Raw genomic sequence first — 18169 nt, 5'->3', positions numbered from 1 at the left:
CATTCTTGCCATCAGGACCATCATTTTTTAATGTTTGCTTTTTTAACCATCTTTACTATTTTTGTCTCATCTTTTATTACTATTCTTAGAATTTTATTAGTATTTTATCATGTTTACCGTTATTACTACTATTTTATTATTACAATTTTTATTTTTACTACATTTTTAATTGTATAACTTTTTTTTTTTTACCATTTCTGCTGTTTACTATTTAAAAAAAACTTATTTTTTTTACTATCATTATTGTTACTATTACTGAGAATTTCCAAACAGAAAAAAGTTTTCTTCAGAATAAAAGCCCCAGTCTTTGTATGTTTGGGTTTTGAATAACTAATGGAAGTAAAACAGGAATAAGAGACAAGATGGACTTTCAACAAAAGTCATAATTATCCATGAAAAATGATTCCACTGTATTTTCAAAATAAAGCTCAGTCTTACTGAGGTTAGCTAATGTACACATTTTCTAATATGGTAGCACATTATGGACATTTCCTCATGTATTCTGGTTTATTCATAAAATGTGTTTATCTGTTTATTGTGTATATTAAAAGACAAAAATACTCAAAACATGAAAGAAGTTTAAACCATTTCTTTTTTTGCCTCTTTTCAACCACTAAATTAAAACTAATCCAATTAAGTTGAACCTGTTTACATTGGGTAAATATTAAACCATTGCTAACAGCAGCTGATTGTAACGTTTTGCTGAGATTTTGCCAACTTCCAACTGAATTACTGAGGCCAAATATTTAAACCTGAAAGGAGCATCAAACATCTGAGGAAAAGCTCCACGTATTGCAGATAAACTCAAATCAACTCAAAAGGTCGAACAAAACAAGCAGACACTCATTTATCATGAATCAAGAAACATAAACCAAAATAAAATAAACAGAAATTCAAGACAAAAACCAGAACATCCAGGTGGTACTGATAATTCAAAAATAAGAAGCTAGTGACAACATACCGAAGAGAATAAAGAGGCAGTGGGGCGTAACTCTCTTTAAAGACAGCAGAGAAGGCAGCGGAGGGACAGGACAGGTAAAGGTGGGAGGGCAGGACAGGTGGAGGGTCCGAGGCGTTTCCATGGCAACAAATTAAAAGGGGAAGAGAAAAAACAAACAAAAAGACAGGTGAGGGGTCAATCAGAAGGATAAATTACCTTTGGAGAGGATGGGGTTAGATAATGTCAAAATAAAAGCCTGAGTGAAGCTCAACCTCCAACCTTCTTCAAATCTGATAAAATGGAGTCAAATTTTAGTTTGTGCCTCTGACATTTCAAAGACACTAAAAAAATGTTTCCAGAGGTCATCAACAGTATCATCAAAACAAAAGCAGCACAAAAAATTACTGCTGCACAAACCTAATCTCTGATGACCTCTGATGACCTCTGTGGTTGACCTCTGATGACCTCTGGAAACTTAATATCTTAAACAAACTAAATTTTTGCTGCACAAACGCTTCGCACCATTTTGTTAGACTTGAAGAAGGTGGGGGCGGCTTCACTCAGGTAAAATAAGATCATTTCAAACATCAGGTGTGTGTCTGTGTAAGGATGCAGGTGTGGGGAGGGGTGATGATGTCACAACAGGAAGTCAGAGCTAAAAACCTCAGAGGAAGTGTGTGTGTTTCAGAGGCAGGAGTTCGGGATTCCCCACTCAGCTCTGGGATTTCAGACATTTTGATCAGATATTTTCAGCAGTTTGGGGTGAAAGCGGGTGAGTGCTGCCCGTCAGCGCCGGCGCCGCTCACCTCAGGGTTCAGGTTGCTGACCAGCAGGACCGAGTGTCCGGCGGGGATGGAGGGGAAGCCCAGCCTGGCGGTGGCGGGGAGGGCCAGGGAGGCCAGCGCTCCGGGGAGAGCCGGCACCGTCAGGCCCGGGTAGGCGGAGGACACTGGGAGAGCGAAACACACCAAGACAAGCTGAATAAAACCACGATTATCACACCAGGTGTTGCTTCACAGCAGGGGAGGAAAAACCGTTTTGGGACAAATCGACATCATGAGTGGCGAAATCGGTTTAGAAGAGCAAAAGGAGCCGCTTCAATAACCTCCGAATGAATACTTTCACTTCTTCATCAAATAAACAAAGACCATCAGCAGAAATTCAGCATCAAACATTTTTAGGGTTGAATATTTGATGAAACATTCCCGGTACAGTGTCTGTAACGCTGGCCTCTGATTGGCTGCAGCTCCTCAGGTGAAACTCACTTGCTGGCTGGATCGCGAACGCCGGTGGAAAGCCGTGCGTCGCTCCGGCGTACGGCGCCGCAGAGATGATTCCTGGAGCTGCAGAGAGGAAACAGAAGCGTTCTGCGTTTGGAGGATCTGAGGCCGATTCTACTTCCTGTTTCTCTGAAACTTCTTTTAAAATCTGTTTCTGATCAGAGATTTTCAAAGTTGGCAAAGCAAATCAGCAACCAGCTAACAATCAGCAGCTAAATCACACACATAGTTACTAGAAAGCTTTCATCCAGACATCACAGGATTAAATTCATAATTACGTTTTGCATTAATTACTAAGTAGCTTGTTCAATAATTCAGTACTTATAAGTAACAGACATCATGTCCTTTATTCAAAATACATTCAATAATAAGCCCAGGCATAACAGGCATTTATTTCACCAATTACACTCCAAACATTAACATTTCCAAATGTATCAAACACCATAAAATAAATAAATAAATGAGTCGATGACATTTTAACCGAATTAATAAGGAAATTTGAATTATTATTCAAAATTCACATTGTGCAGGTTTTTGTGCTACCGTTTGTGTCCCTGTTGCTCTAAAGCCGGGTTGTAATTGGGCATCATTTTGGTGTGTGAGTGGGGGGCGTGGCCAGCAGCAGCTCATCAGGATTTAAAGAGACTGGAGGCCCAAAAACGCCTCGTTCTGAAAGAACTGAGCCGACTGGAAGCTGAATATCTAAGAATGATTTTGTTACAAAAACAGTCATGCTTTGTAGCCGATGGACTGAATTATTTAACTCCCCATTGAGTCTCATTGAGTTTTAGGATGTAAAAGGCTTCAGCCGCTGACAGTCAGCAGTCTAAAGATGGCGCCCCCTGTGGCTGGAGGGATGAACAGGTAGGGTAAATCTTTGTAGATACTTTATTTTTGTGAACTTGCCCCCTTTGCAAAGCCCTGCTGTAGCAGCAGACTTCACGTGGCGGCGTGTTGGCCGTCCTTACCGAAGGCGGCGGCCATGGCATGGTGCTCCAGGGTGGGCTGGCTGTCTCCGGACGGCAGGTCCGGCCGGGTGAAGTCCCGGCTCTTCTCGTTGTTGTATTTGACGTTGAGGCTGGTGAGTTTGGAGAAGCTGATCCTTAGAGTGCAGCAGCCGTTGTAGATGTTCTGTCCATCCAGAGTCTGGAACACAACAGAACCGTCAGGGAGCCGCCCCGCCGCAGCACTGGGAGCTGGGAGCAGCACTGGTTACCAGTTTGGCTGCCTGGGCAGATGAGCCGTCTGAAAACTGCAGCAGCGCCTGAAACTGGTTGTTCTTGGTGAAGATGATGATCCGCAGCACGGTGCCGAACTTTGAGAAGATCTGAGGGTCAAACAGGAGCAGAGACACGATTTCAGATAAAAGTTTAAAGGGATTTTAAAGACGGATTCCCATTTAGTTCTTTGAATCATTTCAACACAGCGCCAACAACTGATATACTATCAAAAACTATCAACATTTTCAATTCAAATCGCTTTTTTACTGCCAAATTATTAAATAAATAAACGTACAGGCTCAAAAACAAAGATATTTACAGTTTTTAATCTGTTATTGAGGCTCTTAAACAGTCAGATTGGATCAAAGTGATTCAGGAAGTCCTGATCTTTCATGAGATTCTCTAGAAAAACGGACTGTGGTCGCCGACATTAGCATTAGCTGCTTCATGTTAGCATTGAGATACTACTTTAGTTAACTCCTTTTAGCACAACTTGGACAAAGCGACAGTATTTTCCAGTGTCCAATGAGATCGCTGAGCGACCCCGTCGTCCATCGACGACGTTTACAGGTGTTGCTCATGCGTCAGATTTATGGTTGTACCAGAAACACAATAAAAAGGGAAAAAACAAACAAAAAACAATAATTAAAAAACCCAACTGTAAAAAATTTTAACGCATTAAAATCTACTTAATCGCAATTAACACAATATAAATATAAATGAATGTAATTAACCTCGATTAAAAACAGCCATGAATATTCATACTAGGTTATATGTAATTAATCAAAATGGACATGTTGTAGAAGGCTGACTTTGTAACTGTGTTTATGTGACTCTGAAGGTTCAAACCCAGATTTCAGCCTGATCTTTAGTTTCCACCTGCAATAACTGAAGCTAATTGTTTCTCTCCAGGTGTAAAGGTGAAAGCAACATTCTCACCTGGCAGAGGGCGTCCAAGGTGACCGGATAGAGCAGGTTCTCCACCACCACCCGCAGCACCGTGCTGGGAGCTGCCATCAGCGTGTCCACATGGGAGGAGCTGAGGGCCCTCAGAGCCGCCTGGGCCCTCTGGCAGAGAGAGAGAGAGAGCGGTTAACGGGGCCAATGCTGGCCACCGGGGGCCAACAGGAGCCACCAGGTGGCCAGCAGACTGCAAACAGAGCGGGAGTTACCTCCTGGTTGGGGGAGTTGTCCGTTTTTAACTCCTTATGGTTGGAGAACTGCAGGTAGACGGGTTGGTGTCGGATGACGGGCATCATAGTGGAGTAATAACCCACCATGTTCTGAGCCGCTTCCTCCGAGTTCATCTCCAAGAAGGCCTGACAGGCGACACGAAGCAGACAAACAGTCAGGGCTTCTGCAGGTTTCAACAACTCAAATCCAGGAGCTTAAAGCTGCAGAGTGTCACTTTTTAATAAATATATTTTTTTACATGTTTGTTAAAAATGCCACCATGTTTGTCGTGAGACAGATAATCTAAAAAAAGATCAATCTCCTCCCAGAACCGCTACTGCCTTCTGAAGAAAAGAACCAAAAGCAACCAATAGGAGCCAGGAGGCGGGTCTTAGCGCTGTCAATCAACGCTGTGTATGCATTGAAAAATGTGAAAATGGCCGTTACAGGAAAACAGTTTATTCACCGTCGTCAGTGGCTATGCTAGTCCTAGCTCTGGGTTAGTTTCTTGAAGGCAGAAGAGCCTTTCACAGATTGTATGTCTCATACCAAACTGTCACAACAAATATGTGAATTGTTTTTAATAAAAGCTACCTGCAGCTTTAAGGCCTGCTGTTAGCACGAAGGTAAAGGTTGTTGTTGTTTTTTTTAGCTTGGATCAAATGTTGAGAAAACACAAATTCCTGACTTTAAAATAAAGTGTCGTAAACCTTAATTTTGTATAAATTTTAAGTAAACCAGTGAAAAACATTTTTTTTAATGAAATTGTTCCATAAAAACAGCCATTTTAACCAGTTTGTTTCTGTTTCCCTCATGCAGAATCCAAACCACTGGGACAAACTAGTCCGATTCGTATCCACTTTTATCCAAACCAAATAGATTTGAAACACACAGAGATACAGAGACGATATAAAGTCTTCAGTTTCCAGGATTGGCCGGTCTGGGCGTCATGGCGACGGCCTGTACCTGGTTCTTGGCTTTCAGCATCAGCAGGTTGGTGACGTCGCCGAACGGCAGGCCCAGGCTGATGACCTCGGCCTCTGTGATGTCGCTGGGAAGCTTGCGGATGTGGATGACCCGCGACGGCAGGCTGGGGCCTCTTATGTCACCTTTGAACTTCTTGCTGTCGTTGCCATTGGCTGCAGGAGCAAAACATGAGAACATTCAGCCACTAAGTGGTGAGGTCGTTTTCCTGTTATTGACCTCCTGCATGTTATTGTTAACATTCGGACACAACGCCGCAGGGCAAAAAGACGGAGGTATCATTAAAGCAGTAGCCACAGCAAAGGGAAAATATGGCAGAGAAACCACTGAACAACAACTCACGTTCTTTTTTCTCGCCCTTTGTGTCAGCTACGCTACACACAGACCCGTTGCCATAGCAACTGACAACGACAACACTTTATGTTTCAAGATTCAACACCCAAAAAACACAAAGATCAAAACATTCAGTCGGGTACAGTTTCATGTTTTCAGGCTTGATGTTTGTTTTATGATTAATAAGTGAATCATAAAACCACCGTGGTGGTGAATTAGCTACCACTGCTATTAGCTAAGCTACCGCCGCGGTGGTAGATTAGCTAATTTAATCACCTGCTCTACTGATGATCTGTCAGAGACTTGACAGCTAAAACCAATGCTAGTCATTGTTAGCGATCCGCTTTTTGCCCTCCGTCTGGGAGGAGGGGGCAGGACGTTACCCTGCAACAAGTCTAAATCTTTTTGAGAAACAGTTAAAGCACAGTCCAGCCGTTACACAAAAAACTTTGATACTGTAGGATAAACTTTTATAGAATACAATATAGTGTTTTATTGCTGTTGTACATTTTTCCAATGTTAAAAATGTTTCAATGTTACAAAAATGTTAAAACATTTTAAACTTGAAATCATTCTTGTGTGAAAGAAATCATAATGCAAAATATCACAGATGATCATATTTAACCAACATTTAAAAATTGATACAAAAACAATGAAAACTTTGGGTAACTTATGTGAATTTCTGACCTGTGGTGCTCATGATATACGGGCCGTTGGAAACGCTGGAGAAAAGCTCGTCAGATCCTCTCTGGAAATAAACATAAAATTGATCATATTTAATATCAAAACGTTAAAGTTTTAATTATGCAAACAGTAAAAAAGAAAAAACTTTCTGAATTAAAGAAGTAGGAAATCACAGATGTGCTAACAAGTTTTCCTCCTGTACAAGAGTCTGTTGGGCAGAAACCCATCATTACATTCATAGAGTTAGAGTCGTTCTCAGGGCCAGTGTTGCAGTGACACACTTCTACCAGCAGATGGCGCCCCACAGACGCAAATGCGGATGAATTTGAATGAAACCGGCAGGAACACTAGAAACCGATCATACCGCCCAAACATCACCTGCGGCCTCTGGCTGCCGCCCCACCAGCAGAGGGCGCCGGGGGGTAAATTCCTGAACCAGTTCATTACAAAACAGATGCTGACAAACAGGCAGAGTCTCATTCAGCAGACTGAACCGTCCTCATCTCCGGCTGAAGGACTCCAACTCAACCAGAGTGTTTCTCAACAAACCCAGAGTGAAGGTTTCACTTAAGATTTACCAATAAAAAAAAGCAAAAAACTCAGGTAACCTCAGGTAAATGTTTAAGTTAAAAATTTTTTTAAAGTTGACAAGAAACTTGAGCATATGATGAGGTAATTATGCTATTAGAAGACATTAAACTATACATAAACACCAACGACTACAACACATTAAAAAGGCAACCATAAAATGTTTTTTCCTATGAATTTTTTTGCACTTTAATACATAGCTCCCAACAGGTCTGAACCGGACGTGGTGCGCGCCATCTTGGTAGGCGGGAGCACTTTACCCACCACCGTGAAATACTAAGATAAATATCGCTGGCATCAGCAGAATCAGCTTAGCTAATGTAGCTTTTAGCTGCAAGCTAAGACAGACATGTAGCCTACGTGTTTGTTACCAGATGTACTTATTCTGCCAGTCACTAAACATTTTTATTCACCCAAAGAGTCGTTTGTCCTTTAAAAAGCAGCTTAGGCACCGATTGTATGTGAAGCTCCTCCAGGTCGGACGCACGCTTCATGTTCACCAGGTAGTTTTATCGTAGTATGAATTTGGAGGCAGACTGTCCACGTTGTCTGTCATATTTTCCTTCTCCGCGTTATACGGGTTGAGCCTCACAGCCGCCATTTTGTTCATGGATCTTTTCTCTCACATTGGTCGAGATTGTTTGTTGGTCTGGAAGCCATGGATTGATTGCTGGGATTGCTTTGCGTGTTGATGGGAACACACATCAATGCTCAAAAAGTCTGAAGAACTATTATTGATCTGGACTTTTTTTATTTTTGGGGTCGTTTGCTGTTTGGAAGGAGATAAAATGAAGGATGGTTTTCAGCACTATGCTACATTTCTCTGCTTCCAGTTTTGCTGCCTCATCGTTTCATCTCAGCAGGAAGCTAAAGGTTTTTTCTTTCTACCTGCATAAAGCTGCTGGGATCTGCTTACCGATCCTCCCATGAATAATAAAAGCAGCAGAAACCCGAGCGCTTCTCTCCGCTGAGTCTCTATCTCCGTCTCCATCTCCGGCCGCCAGCTGCCGAGCGACGGCCGGACAGAGGAGCCGCGCTCCGCTCAGCGGCCGCCAGCTAACCGCCATGAAACGACCGAACCGCCGCGCTGCTCCTTCTGATGACATCACTGATGATGCGGCTGGTTGCGCCGCATCACCGAGGGATTGAAAATAACTCGGTGTTGATGGAAATGATAATAGAAAACTGAAGCTCTGGATTTGTTTCCGGTTTAAATGAAATATGAGGAGATCAGCATCTTCAGAGCTGATCTGAAGATGTTTCCCAGAGTTGTGCAACTAGTTACATTTACCTGAGTAACCTTTTTGAAAAAATGTACTTTTAGGAGCATCCTTACTATGCTGTACTTTTTACTTGAGTTATTTTATTGTGAAGAATCGCTGCTCTTACTTGAGTAAAACGTTTGGCCGCTCTGCCCTCCTCTGCTGCTTCCAGATAAAGCTGCATGTTTCTGAATTAAACTGGTTCCTGTGCAGATTAATGAAAGTTTCTGAATTTAAGAATCCATCTGTCTTAAAGGCCGTTTTTCCTCGTAATAGTTCAGTAGATTTGGTTTGATTGGGGACCAAAGATGAATTATCTGCTCCATCTCCAGCTGCTGTGGTTCTTTCTCTGCTCCGAGTCAAACCAGCCAAACCTTCTGAACAACCTGTTCCCCTCCTGGCCTGTGGGGGCGCTGCACCAAAACCACTGAAGGAAATGACACAGAAGAAGAAGACACTAAGCGCAACTTCCTTCTTCACTAAATGTAAAGAAAAATGGAGTGGCGTCAAGGATTTCTCTTCAGTCTTTTGTTAACGACAAAGCCATTTCTCCTGCTAGCGCTAACCTAGCGTGTTTGTTCTGGTTGTATTTACCCAGAATGCCCTGCACTGTAGTCCACTTCCTGATTTTGAAGCGGTCTCCAGTCCGCTTGGCATTCACATTCTAACTGCACCAGAGTTCACTTCAACTGAACCCAGACTGAGGTTTGGAGGTGGAGCAGAGTTCAAACTTCCACAAATGAACTGGACTTTCTGAACTGGACTGGAGTCGGATTAAAGCGGACCGAACCAGGCTGCCGTGAATTAGTCCTAAATCTCATTTCACAGTAAACTACATTGTAGATGATAACTGTCCAAAGTGGGTCCTGGAGGGCCGGCATCCTGCATGTTTTAGTTCTCTCCCCAGTGGCCATAACAACCTCCTCAGCAAGTCGATGTTCTCCTTAGGTCTCTAACGAACATCATTTGATGCAGGTGTGTAAAACCAGGGCGAGAATAAAACATGCAGCATGCCGGGCCTCCAGAACCCACCTTGGACACCACTGTTGTAGATAAGTGTCCAAAGTGCGGCCCGGGAGTCATTTCTGGTCACTGGACCGATTCATTTTGTGACCCTCAACTCCAATTCATGAAATATACAAATCTGACCAGGTGCTTTATGCAGACAGACTCCTTTGTCTTTATTTCAGGCAAATATTACCCACCAATTAAAGCCTTCTTTCAAGGGACCATTTTAGGTGCAACACAGAGTATCTGTATTTTAATAAACGTTCTTATTTCACAGCAAACAGAACCACGTGTAGTAAGACATCCAACTTATAAACTATGGAAAAGGTGATGCATCTTGAATCAGGTTAGTCACCAGATTCACAGAAATCATCTAAAAAGAAACTCATTGAACCAGATGAGGAATCGCTGCAGGCTTTCCCAAACACTCTCAGATGTTTTTATCCTAAATGTAGACCTGTCTGAACACGACTCCACCCTGCTGGCTCCTTTACCATTCATCAAACTAATCACCTGGAAAGAAATGTCGATTGGAACATTTTACCAGTTTTCTTCCCAACATCAGAGTTTATCTGGGATTATTCCCGACATTCACAGACCTGTTGGGAATCTGTGAATTCCTGAAACCTTTCTGTGGATTATCTGGGGCGGTTCCGGTCTCGCTAGCAGAACCGGGTGTTAGCACTCAGCCTGGCTTCAAGTTACTCGGCCGAGGCCAGAGGAGGAAACCGTAGAGGACGCCGCCCCGGCTCGTCGCATCACTTCCTGCTCTCTGATCCCCTCAGATATTACCGTTTCTCCTGATCAACGCCGCGTTCAGGAACCACAGCACGGCAGGACTGAACACATGCTAACAACGTTTTTAAAATATCAAAAAGCTTTACTGCTAAACAATAAGCGACCAGCACTAAACACAAAACCAGCTAAAAACTAAACGTCTCATTGAAAGTAAAAGTACGGTTCCATTTTCACTCAATTGGGACAATTTGGGGAAAAAAATGTTACAGCAGGATAATAAATCAATAATAAAATACACTGAGACAATATGTTAATATCAGGATAATACGTCTGATTCAGAACGCACTGCATTCTGGGGGATGTATGCAGAGGAAACTAAGCTAGACTGGTGGCGTCAACAAACTCATTCAGTATTTGGTTGCCTAGCAACAACCTGCTGAGTAACTTACGCAGCAGTAGTTTGTTTCTCCACCGTCCCTCATAACTGTTTAAAAATAAAAAAAAACAGTGGACTATAAACTGCATAAAACAGGAAAGGTTTGGTAGCATTTCAGATATTTAAAGCAAAAAACTAATTATCAATATCGACTGATATGAAATGTTTATATCGTGATAAATATTTCAGCCATATTGTTCAACTTTAAGAGGCATTACCTTTTATTTATTCTCTCCATTTAAGCATAAAAAATACAAATTTCCACCATTTTCAGTTTGTAAACACATCAAATACAACTTAGGAGAAATTTGACTTTTTGATACAACGCCTTCTTGCCCGGAACGTTAGCTGGAGATAGGCACCAGCACCCCTCCCGACCCCACTAAGGGACAAGGGTGTAAAGAAAATGGATGGATGGATGGATGGATATAACGCCTTGAAATCAGGCCTCTGTCACTTTAAGAAGCTCCTGCTCTTTCTGAAGCTCCGCCTCCAGGAAGTCATGCCAACATGGCTCCTCCATTAACCCTTTAACATTTTTACCAGCATTGCTCTGAGCAGCAGCTCCTATAACGAGCTCAGCAGCGGTTTGCTAATTGCTGCTGGCTAGTCTGAAGGAGCTGAGTGGGGGAGGAGCTGCACCTCGAAGGCGGGGCTAGGTCCACTCAGGCGTTTTGCACAGCTGAATGGTTGCAATGGAGATTAAAGGATTTCTCAAACATGAAATAATCAAAGGAAATAACATAACAGGATGGAAATTTCACATGATGCCGCCCCTTTAATAAATGTGTTGTTGTGATTCCTCAGGGTTTTTGGCAGGAATGTGACGCCATAAAACATATCGTTCAATCCAGGTAATAAAGCATTGCTGCATTTAACCACTGCAGCGCTGGATTTAAGGTGTTGTGCTGGTTATTTTTGGACAGCTAAGCAGTATGAAGGTATGAGGTGACCTGTGGAAATCCTGACAGTAAATCCACAACTTCCTGCTCCCACCTTGAACAGAAACACTTTCTGAGATGCACAGCAGGCTGCAGAGCAATCCATTTAAACAGTCACACCAAACACAGCAGAAACAAATCGCTGGAGCGATCACAAACCTAAACATTTCCTCAGTTAAAAATAAAAAAGTTACGCCGTGAAGACTCGTCTGTCTTCAGCGGATCGTCGGCTGTAAATGCTCCAACACGCTCTGGTATCTTCCAGTTTTACTGTCCAATTACTGCATTCCTTAGAGATGTGATAAACCGGCCTATCGCTGTTCACACAACGAGAAACGAGCTCCAGGATGGCTGCTGGTGGCTCAACGTGACAACAGCAAATTAAACAATTATCACAACAGATCTCTGGAACTGCTACTGTTAAACATTTCTTATCGTGTTAAAAGATAAGATGTTAAATAACTGACGTTTTTACTATTTTGGCCTGTGAAATAATTTTGATTGTTTCAAGCAAGATAAAACTTTGGTCAACAAAACAAACAATTACCGACAACCCTGGAAAAAAAGTAAAATGATCAGTTTTTCTTCTTTTACTTTGGATCTGAGGATTTATAAATTTAACAGGTAAAACAAAATCACTATATTATGAAATGCAAAAATGAGCTTAAATTATTTTTTTGGCCAATGAGTACCTTAAATTTGCCAGTTTTGGCCTCAGAGGAAAAAAGTTTGGACTCCATCTTAATTTAAAAAAAAGCTAAGTCTACTAAGGCATTTGCACTAGAAACTGGACCAAAATACTTGGTAAGAGTTTTTGCAGTGTAATCATTTATAGAGATTATGGGGATCCGATTTCTTCGCTTACAAACCAGAAAAATCAGGAAACAAGAAGGAATCTGGGTAAATTTTAGGAACTTAAATGTGTTGAACCGTGATTTCTACTCCGTCATCATCGAGAACCGTGATTTACCAGATTTATTTTGCAGTTAATGATCAATTAGAACCACAGAAAGCTTAAAGATGAATCCTCAAACTGGAATGAGAGCAAACAGAGCAACAAACCAGCGGCGAGGACGGAAAGCAGGAGGAAGAAGCAGAGGTGCCTACCTTAGTACCAACTGTTATATCGTGGTGGACACTGCTGTGAAGAAAAGAAAGCATGTTAGAAGCAGCAGGGAGAAAAACTCAAACAGCAAAAAGAAAATAAATAAAAAGACAGAAAATGGTCGAGGTTAAAGAGACGGCACGAGCGGAGAGGCAGGAGGAGACGGAGAGGAGCCCAGCAGAGATGGCAGGTGAGCCCAAGCAGAGCCGCTGCACCACCAACAATTAATATTATTATTATTATTAACTGCTTCTGGGTCGCTCTGCTCTAAAATCATGATTCACACTAAATACTAAATCAGAACCGTTTCTACAGCCGGAACCAAACTCAAAACAAAAAACTGCGAATTAATTTTAAAATAATCGTGTTTTAGACTGGAATAAAACAGCCAAAGTGTAACAATGTGGGTCAGAGCTGAAGCCACTAAAGCTGCATTACATCAAACTTTACCACTGACAAGTTAAAACACTGATCATATTTAAAGGGCCAATTTTATGTGTTTTCCAGGCACATTGTTCCACTTTATAGCACAAATCAAGTAATTATGTTAATGTCAGTTGTTATAAAAATGCTAAATATCCCTTAGAATAAATTTTACTTTGTAAGTTAACACTCTGGAAAATGCCTTCTCTTTTTAAAACTCAGAAACAACAATCTGATGATGAGGGTTAAACGGTACTAAATGATCTTTAATTCATTTATATTGGCCAATTGTAATTTCACTGAGAAGATTACACTCTATGCTGATGATAATGTTTTGTTTTCCAAAATTCTTAGTTATGCGTTTCCCAGGCACATTGTCCCATTTTAAAGCATATTAACTTCAATTATGAAGTACTTTACGCATCAAATATGACTTTAGAAATTTGACTTCCTGATTTAACGCCTTGAAATTAGGTCTCTTGTCTCTTTAAAATCTCCTGCTCTTTCTGAAGCTCCACCTCCAGGAAGTCGTTCTAACATGGCTCCTCTATTAACCCTTTAATGTTTTTACCAGCGTTGTTCTGGGCAGTAGCTCCTACAATGAGCTCAGCTGTTTGCCAATTGCTGCTGGCTAGTCTGAAGGAGCTGAATGTGGGAGGAGCTGAGCCTTAAAGGCGGGGCTACATCCACCAATGTGTTTTAGAAACTGAATGGTTGCCATGGAGATTAAGGATTTCTCAAACTTTGACAAAACACTACATTTGTGAAAAATATGCACAGTTTTGTGTAAAAACACAAGCTTGACTAAATGTAGTGTTTTAAAAGTCTGGAAATAAAAGCACAGAGTTTGAATGTCGGGAGCCTGGACAGTTTGTTGATCCTCTTTCTTACAGAAACATAAACTCCTGCGTGTCGTCAGGTGATATTTGCAGCAGGAAATGATAAAATGCAAATAATGAATGTGTGTTTGATCACAGCAGAAGTTTTGTTCCTGTTAAATCTGCTTTGGTTAACAAACCGTTTTCTCCAAAAGTCAACCAAATACAGCCTGATGTCGACCAAAATGCTTTAAACGAACTTCTGAAGCGAACCACAACACGTCCAACAGCTTTTAGGAGCCTGGTTCTTTACTCCTACTGGTTCAGGAAAATGTGTCAAAACTTTTCCTGAACCAGGCAATTAAACAAAATTACCAACAAAATCCTGAAGTAAACCTACAGCAGACAGAGAGGTCTCACTACACCACAATAAATACAAAACAAGCTTTCTGTGGACACAGACAGGAAAAATCGATCGAACATTTGAGTTTCTGGATGTTTGAAAAAGCTTTAGTAATTCTCATAAAATAAATCTTTGCAAAAGAAATGAGAGAAGACGATGATTCACACAGAAAAGACAGCGGCTCTGAGAAGTCTGAAAAAGCGCCACAATGCTAAAAGAATTAGACTGAAATAAATCCACGTGGTTCAACTGAAGTTATACACAATAAAACAATACGAAAGACACACCAGAACTAATATTGTATCGGCTGATTTTACTCATTTTTTGACAAAGCTGAATCAGTCTTAGCCGGTATTAGTAACCAATGTTTATTTCCATCTTGTTGAGATTTGAGTTTTATGTAAAAAAAAATGGTACTGGATAAAAATTGGCAGGTCAGATTCCTTAAAGATCGGTAATCGCCCAGAAACTGCAATCAGTGCAGTCCTAGTTCAGACTGGCGTGAAAAAGTCAAATTTGGGTTGAATGATGTCAAACATATGAAAACAAAAAAAGAAGTTGTTCTATACTGCTAAGTGTGCACATTAATATCATTTTAGGCCCATTTGTAACTTGGAAGCTAAATAAAAGAAAAGTAGACTTGAGTTGCCTTGGCAGAAACAAAATCTTCTTCTGCGCTATTAAATATAAAAATTATTCACCCATTTCTATCTATTGGGTTTATTTGGTGATTAAATAATTTTTAATTAAATAAAAATAACACCTGTTGGCAATCAAGAAGAGCGTCATAAGCAAGCAAAGTGGTAAAAAAAGAACCGTTCTTACTAAGAACGATTCTTTAGAGTCTTTCAAAAGAATCGTTTTGCTCTTGAACGACAAATAATCTCAGCAGGTTTGACTTGGTTTCCTTCGATCACATAAATATTGTATATATTATTAATATTCCTGTTGTTTTCTTTCCATCGCTATCTTCAGTTTTAATTTTCAGTGACAGTTTTAAGCCACTAGTCCATTATTATTTTTCAAAACAAGCCGTTGCTAAGCTAGCTGTAGCGTCGCACTTCGAGCTGACGTCACAGAAAATAAAGCGACGTCTACATGCAGTATCCTGTTGTCCACCAGGGGGCGCCCGCGGACCACCAGTGGCTTTAAATCAAGGCTAAAACCCACCGTTTGCTGCTTCTGTACCATAATAAATGAAACATTGACCAACATAGTTGATGTGTATTGATAATTTTTGACAAAATGTAAAGTTTGTTCTCAAATGAGTGACTATTTAGTTTTTATGACTTTTTATTTTTGTGTTTTTATGATGTAAAGCACTTTGAACTGTCTTGTTGCTGAAATGTGCTGCACAAATAACCTTGACTGATTGATAAATTTTCCACACATGAAGTTTTGGGTTTAATCTTCCACTTCCAACATAGGACCTCCTGGTTTTAGGTCAAAGGTCACTAACATTTTAGATCGTAGCGTCATCCATCTTGAACGTAACTTCAGCTGCTTTCATACGGTGATAATATTAGGATGTAAACACATCCAGGTTGTTATGATAACTTTATTTTTATTTTTTTACATTTACTCTCGAAAACAGATAACGTGGAGAATTTGGAAAACGATTTTAAACGTCACGTCACACATGGCACTTTACCAGAGGTGTGTGATCTTTTCAGAGCTACGTAGGATGAGTGAGAAACCGGCTGGTCGGCCTGAAGACCCCGCAGGGCGTGATGATGACTCCTGACGAAGAATATTCTCCAGCAACAGAAGAGTCACCTGGTGGCACCTTCAGGGGTTTATGGGTTCGCTAACAGGCTGGACTGGTGATACAGCAAAACATCAAGAGGAGCTAAAACTAAATGCTCAGAAGGTTTAAACTAAGGAAAATAAAAAGTTATTAAAAAGAAATGGCATTAATGCCTTAAAACTCCTATGATTAGACCCAGAAGTATGCAACAAACCGTATGTGAAGGTGTGCAAAAACACCTTGGGGAAGTTCAGCTCTGTCCTAGTAATGATTTCATTTAAAAACTGATTATATTTCTCAAACTACTTTAAACTATTTTAAGTTTAGTTATACTTATAGAACTAAAATTAAAGTCCTTCAAATATCAACTCACAATTTGCTGAATGTTTCCTCATGTTTAAATATTGTTCAAAATTTAGTTTTTAATACAAAAAAAATTTTGGAAAAATGTAAAACAAATTTTCCTTTGGATTAATAAGGTAGCTTTGATTTTGGATCAAGGCATTCTTTGAGTTATTTTAAGCATTTTTCTGTCGCTTAAACAAAACATTTATCAAGTTAAACACGTTAACAAAGGGCAAGTAAAAAAAATACAAAAAAGTAAAGAAAAAATAAAATTCACCAATCAATCTAGTTTCAGTAATACAAGTTACTTCCGTTTACAACTTTGGCTCATAAACAGAACTACATGTAAAGTCTCAACCTCTTAAATTACTTCTGAATCTTTAGACGCTTAAAAGACACATAAACAACTGTTTAGCAGCTAAAAATGTAGTTTAGCAATAATTCTCTAATTCGGCTCAGAATTATGTCCCGTAAGTTACTTTTTATTTGTTTTTTCACTTCCTCAAACTGATAAAACAGTAGCAGTGGGCGTGAGACACACCGTTACCGTAGAGATGAGAGCTGGAAGTTTGAGACTCCTCCAGCAAATTATTTATAAACCATATATAAACTGGACAAAAGCGGCCATGAAGCTTCTTTCTTTGGGTAAATATATGACAGTGTGCTGCAGGGTAGTGTAAGGGGACTTGTTCCCCCAGATAATGGCCCGTTGAGAGGCTAGCACTGCGGCTAACTGCTAACGTAGCTTCGTTTCCTGTTTTTTTTTTTTTTTTTTTTGACAAACACAAACTTCTCCGACAGCTTCTTTTCAAAACAACAGAACCCGATACTCTGCGGAAAACTACAGCACCTTTCAACACGTTTGTGTGTCTGGTCTGAGATGGAAGTAAACAGTCAGAAACTAAATGTAAGAGGAGCAGTGAAGTCGATGGGATAACTCACCCGTCCATTGCACAACACGGAACTACGGAGCAACAGGTTCCAGCCAGCGGCCAGCAGGATTCCCCCATCCACAAACTAGTATCGACCGACAAAATGGCTGGAGGCGGGCCTGTGATTGGACAGATTTACTAAATATGTGGGTGTTGCTTCTTAGACTCGAGTGGGGATTGGCTAACGCCCAACAACAAAGAGGATATGTTCCAAAGAGCAGAGATCGTCTATACAAAAGAAGATGTAACCCTCTGAAGGGCTTGCTTTGCTAGTGGGCGTTGTCCCGGAAAAAAAAACCCGCAAACCTGCGACCCCCAAAGGTATGGAAGCCCGTTAATGCTACTTTGTAAAAAATCCACAAATATAAGTTAAAGTACTATAAAAATGTGATTAAAACTATGAGATTAAAAAATCTTTAACACACAACAAAAGTTTCTGTAACATTTCGAGATAATACTATTTGGTTATGAATTTGAAAGCCAGAGCTTTGTGGTGGTTATTATGAGTTTAAGAAAACTAATAAATATGTTTTGTAATTATGAGATTTCATAATGCTGAGGTTTATAGTCACAAGCTTATTGTTTTGAAATTAATCATGAAATAAGAAGTTCAACAGTATGAGCTTTAAAGTCTTAATTAAACTTAAAAAGACAAAATTATTAGCTTTAAATTCATAAATATTAGAGTCAAGTTGTAATAAAGAAGAAAGTTGTAGTTTGAGTGTAATATCATAAATAAATGTGAGTCCTGAGACATCCGTTGGGGGTTATGTTCTGTTATTTCTTCCCTACTTTCTCTCTCTGCTTGT

At 40.4% G+C, this 18169-nt stretch overlaps 1 long non-coding RNA gene and 1 pseudogene across 1 annotated transcript; both read right to left on the bottom strand.

Annotated features, from left to right (window-relative positions):
- The window catches only part of LOC103150021 (polypyrimidine tract-binding protein 1-like), a 21568-nt pseudogene extending 4121 nt beyond the window's left edge, over nucleotides 1–17447 (bottom strand).
- On the bottom strand, nucleotides 1002–1473 carry LOC107838329 (uncharacterized). The gene is made up of 3 exons (XR_001664391.1): nucleotides 1463–1473; nucleotides 1406–1414; nucleotides 1002–1362 (listed from the first exon to the last, which is right to left on the bottom strand). It is a non-coding gene; the product is annotated as an uncharacterized LOC107838329 (long non-coding RNA).
- Nucleotides 17448–18169: the final 722 nt, after the last annotated feature.

This window comes from Poecilia formosa, unplaced genomic scaffold, assembly GCF_000485575.1.
Source record: "Poecilia formosa unplaced genomic scaffold, Poecilia_formosa-5.1.2 Scaffold240, whole genome shotgun sequence".
NCBI lineage: Eukaryota > Metazoa > Chordata > Actinopteri > Cyprinodontiformes > Poeciliidae > Poecilia > Poecilia formosa.
Note: the sequence above shows the minus strand (reverse complement) of the source record. Positions and strands in the feature narration are given on the sequence as shown.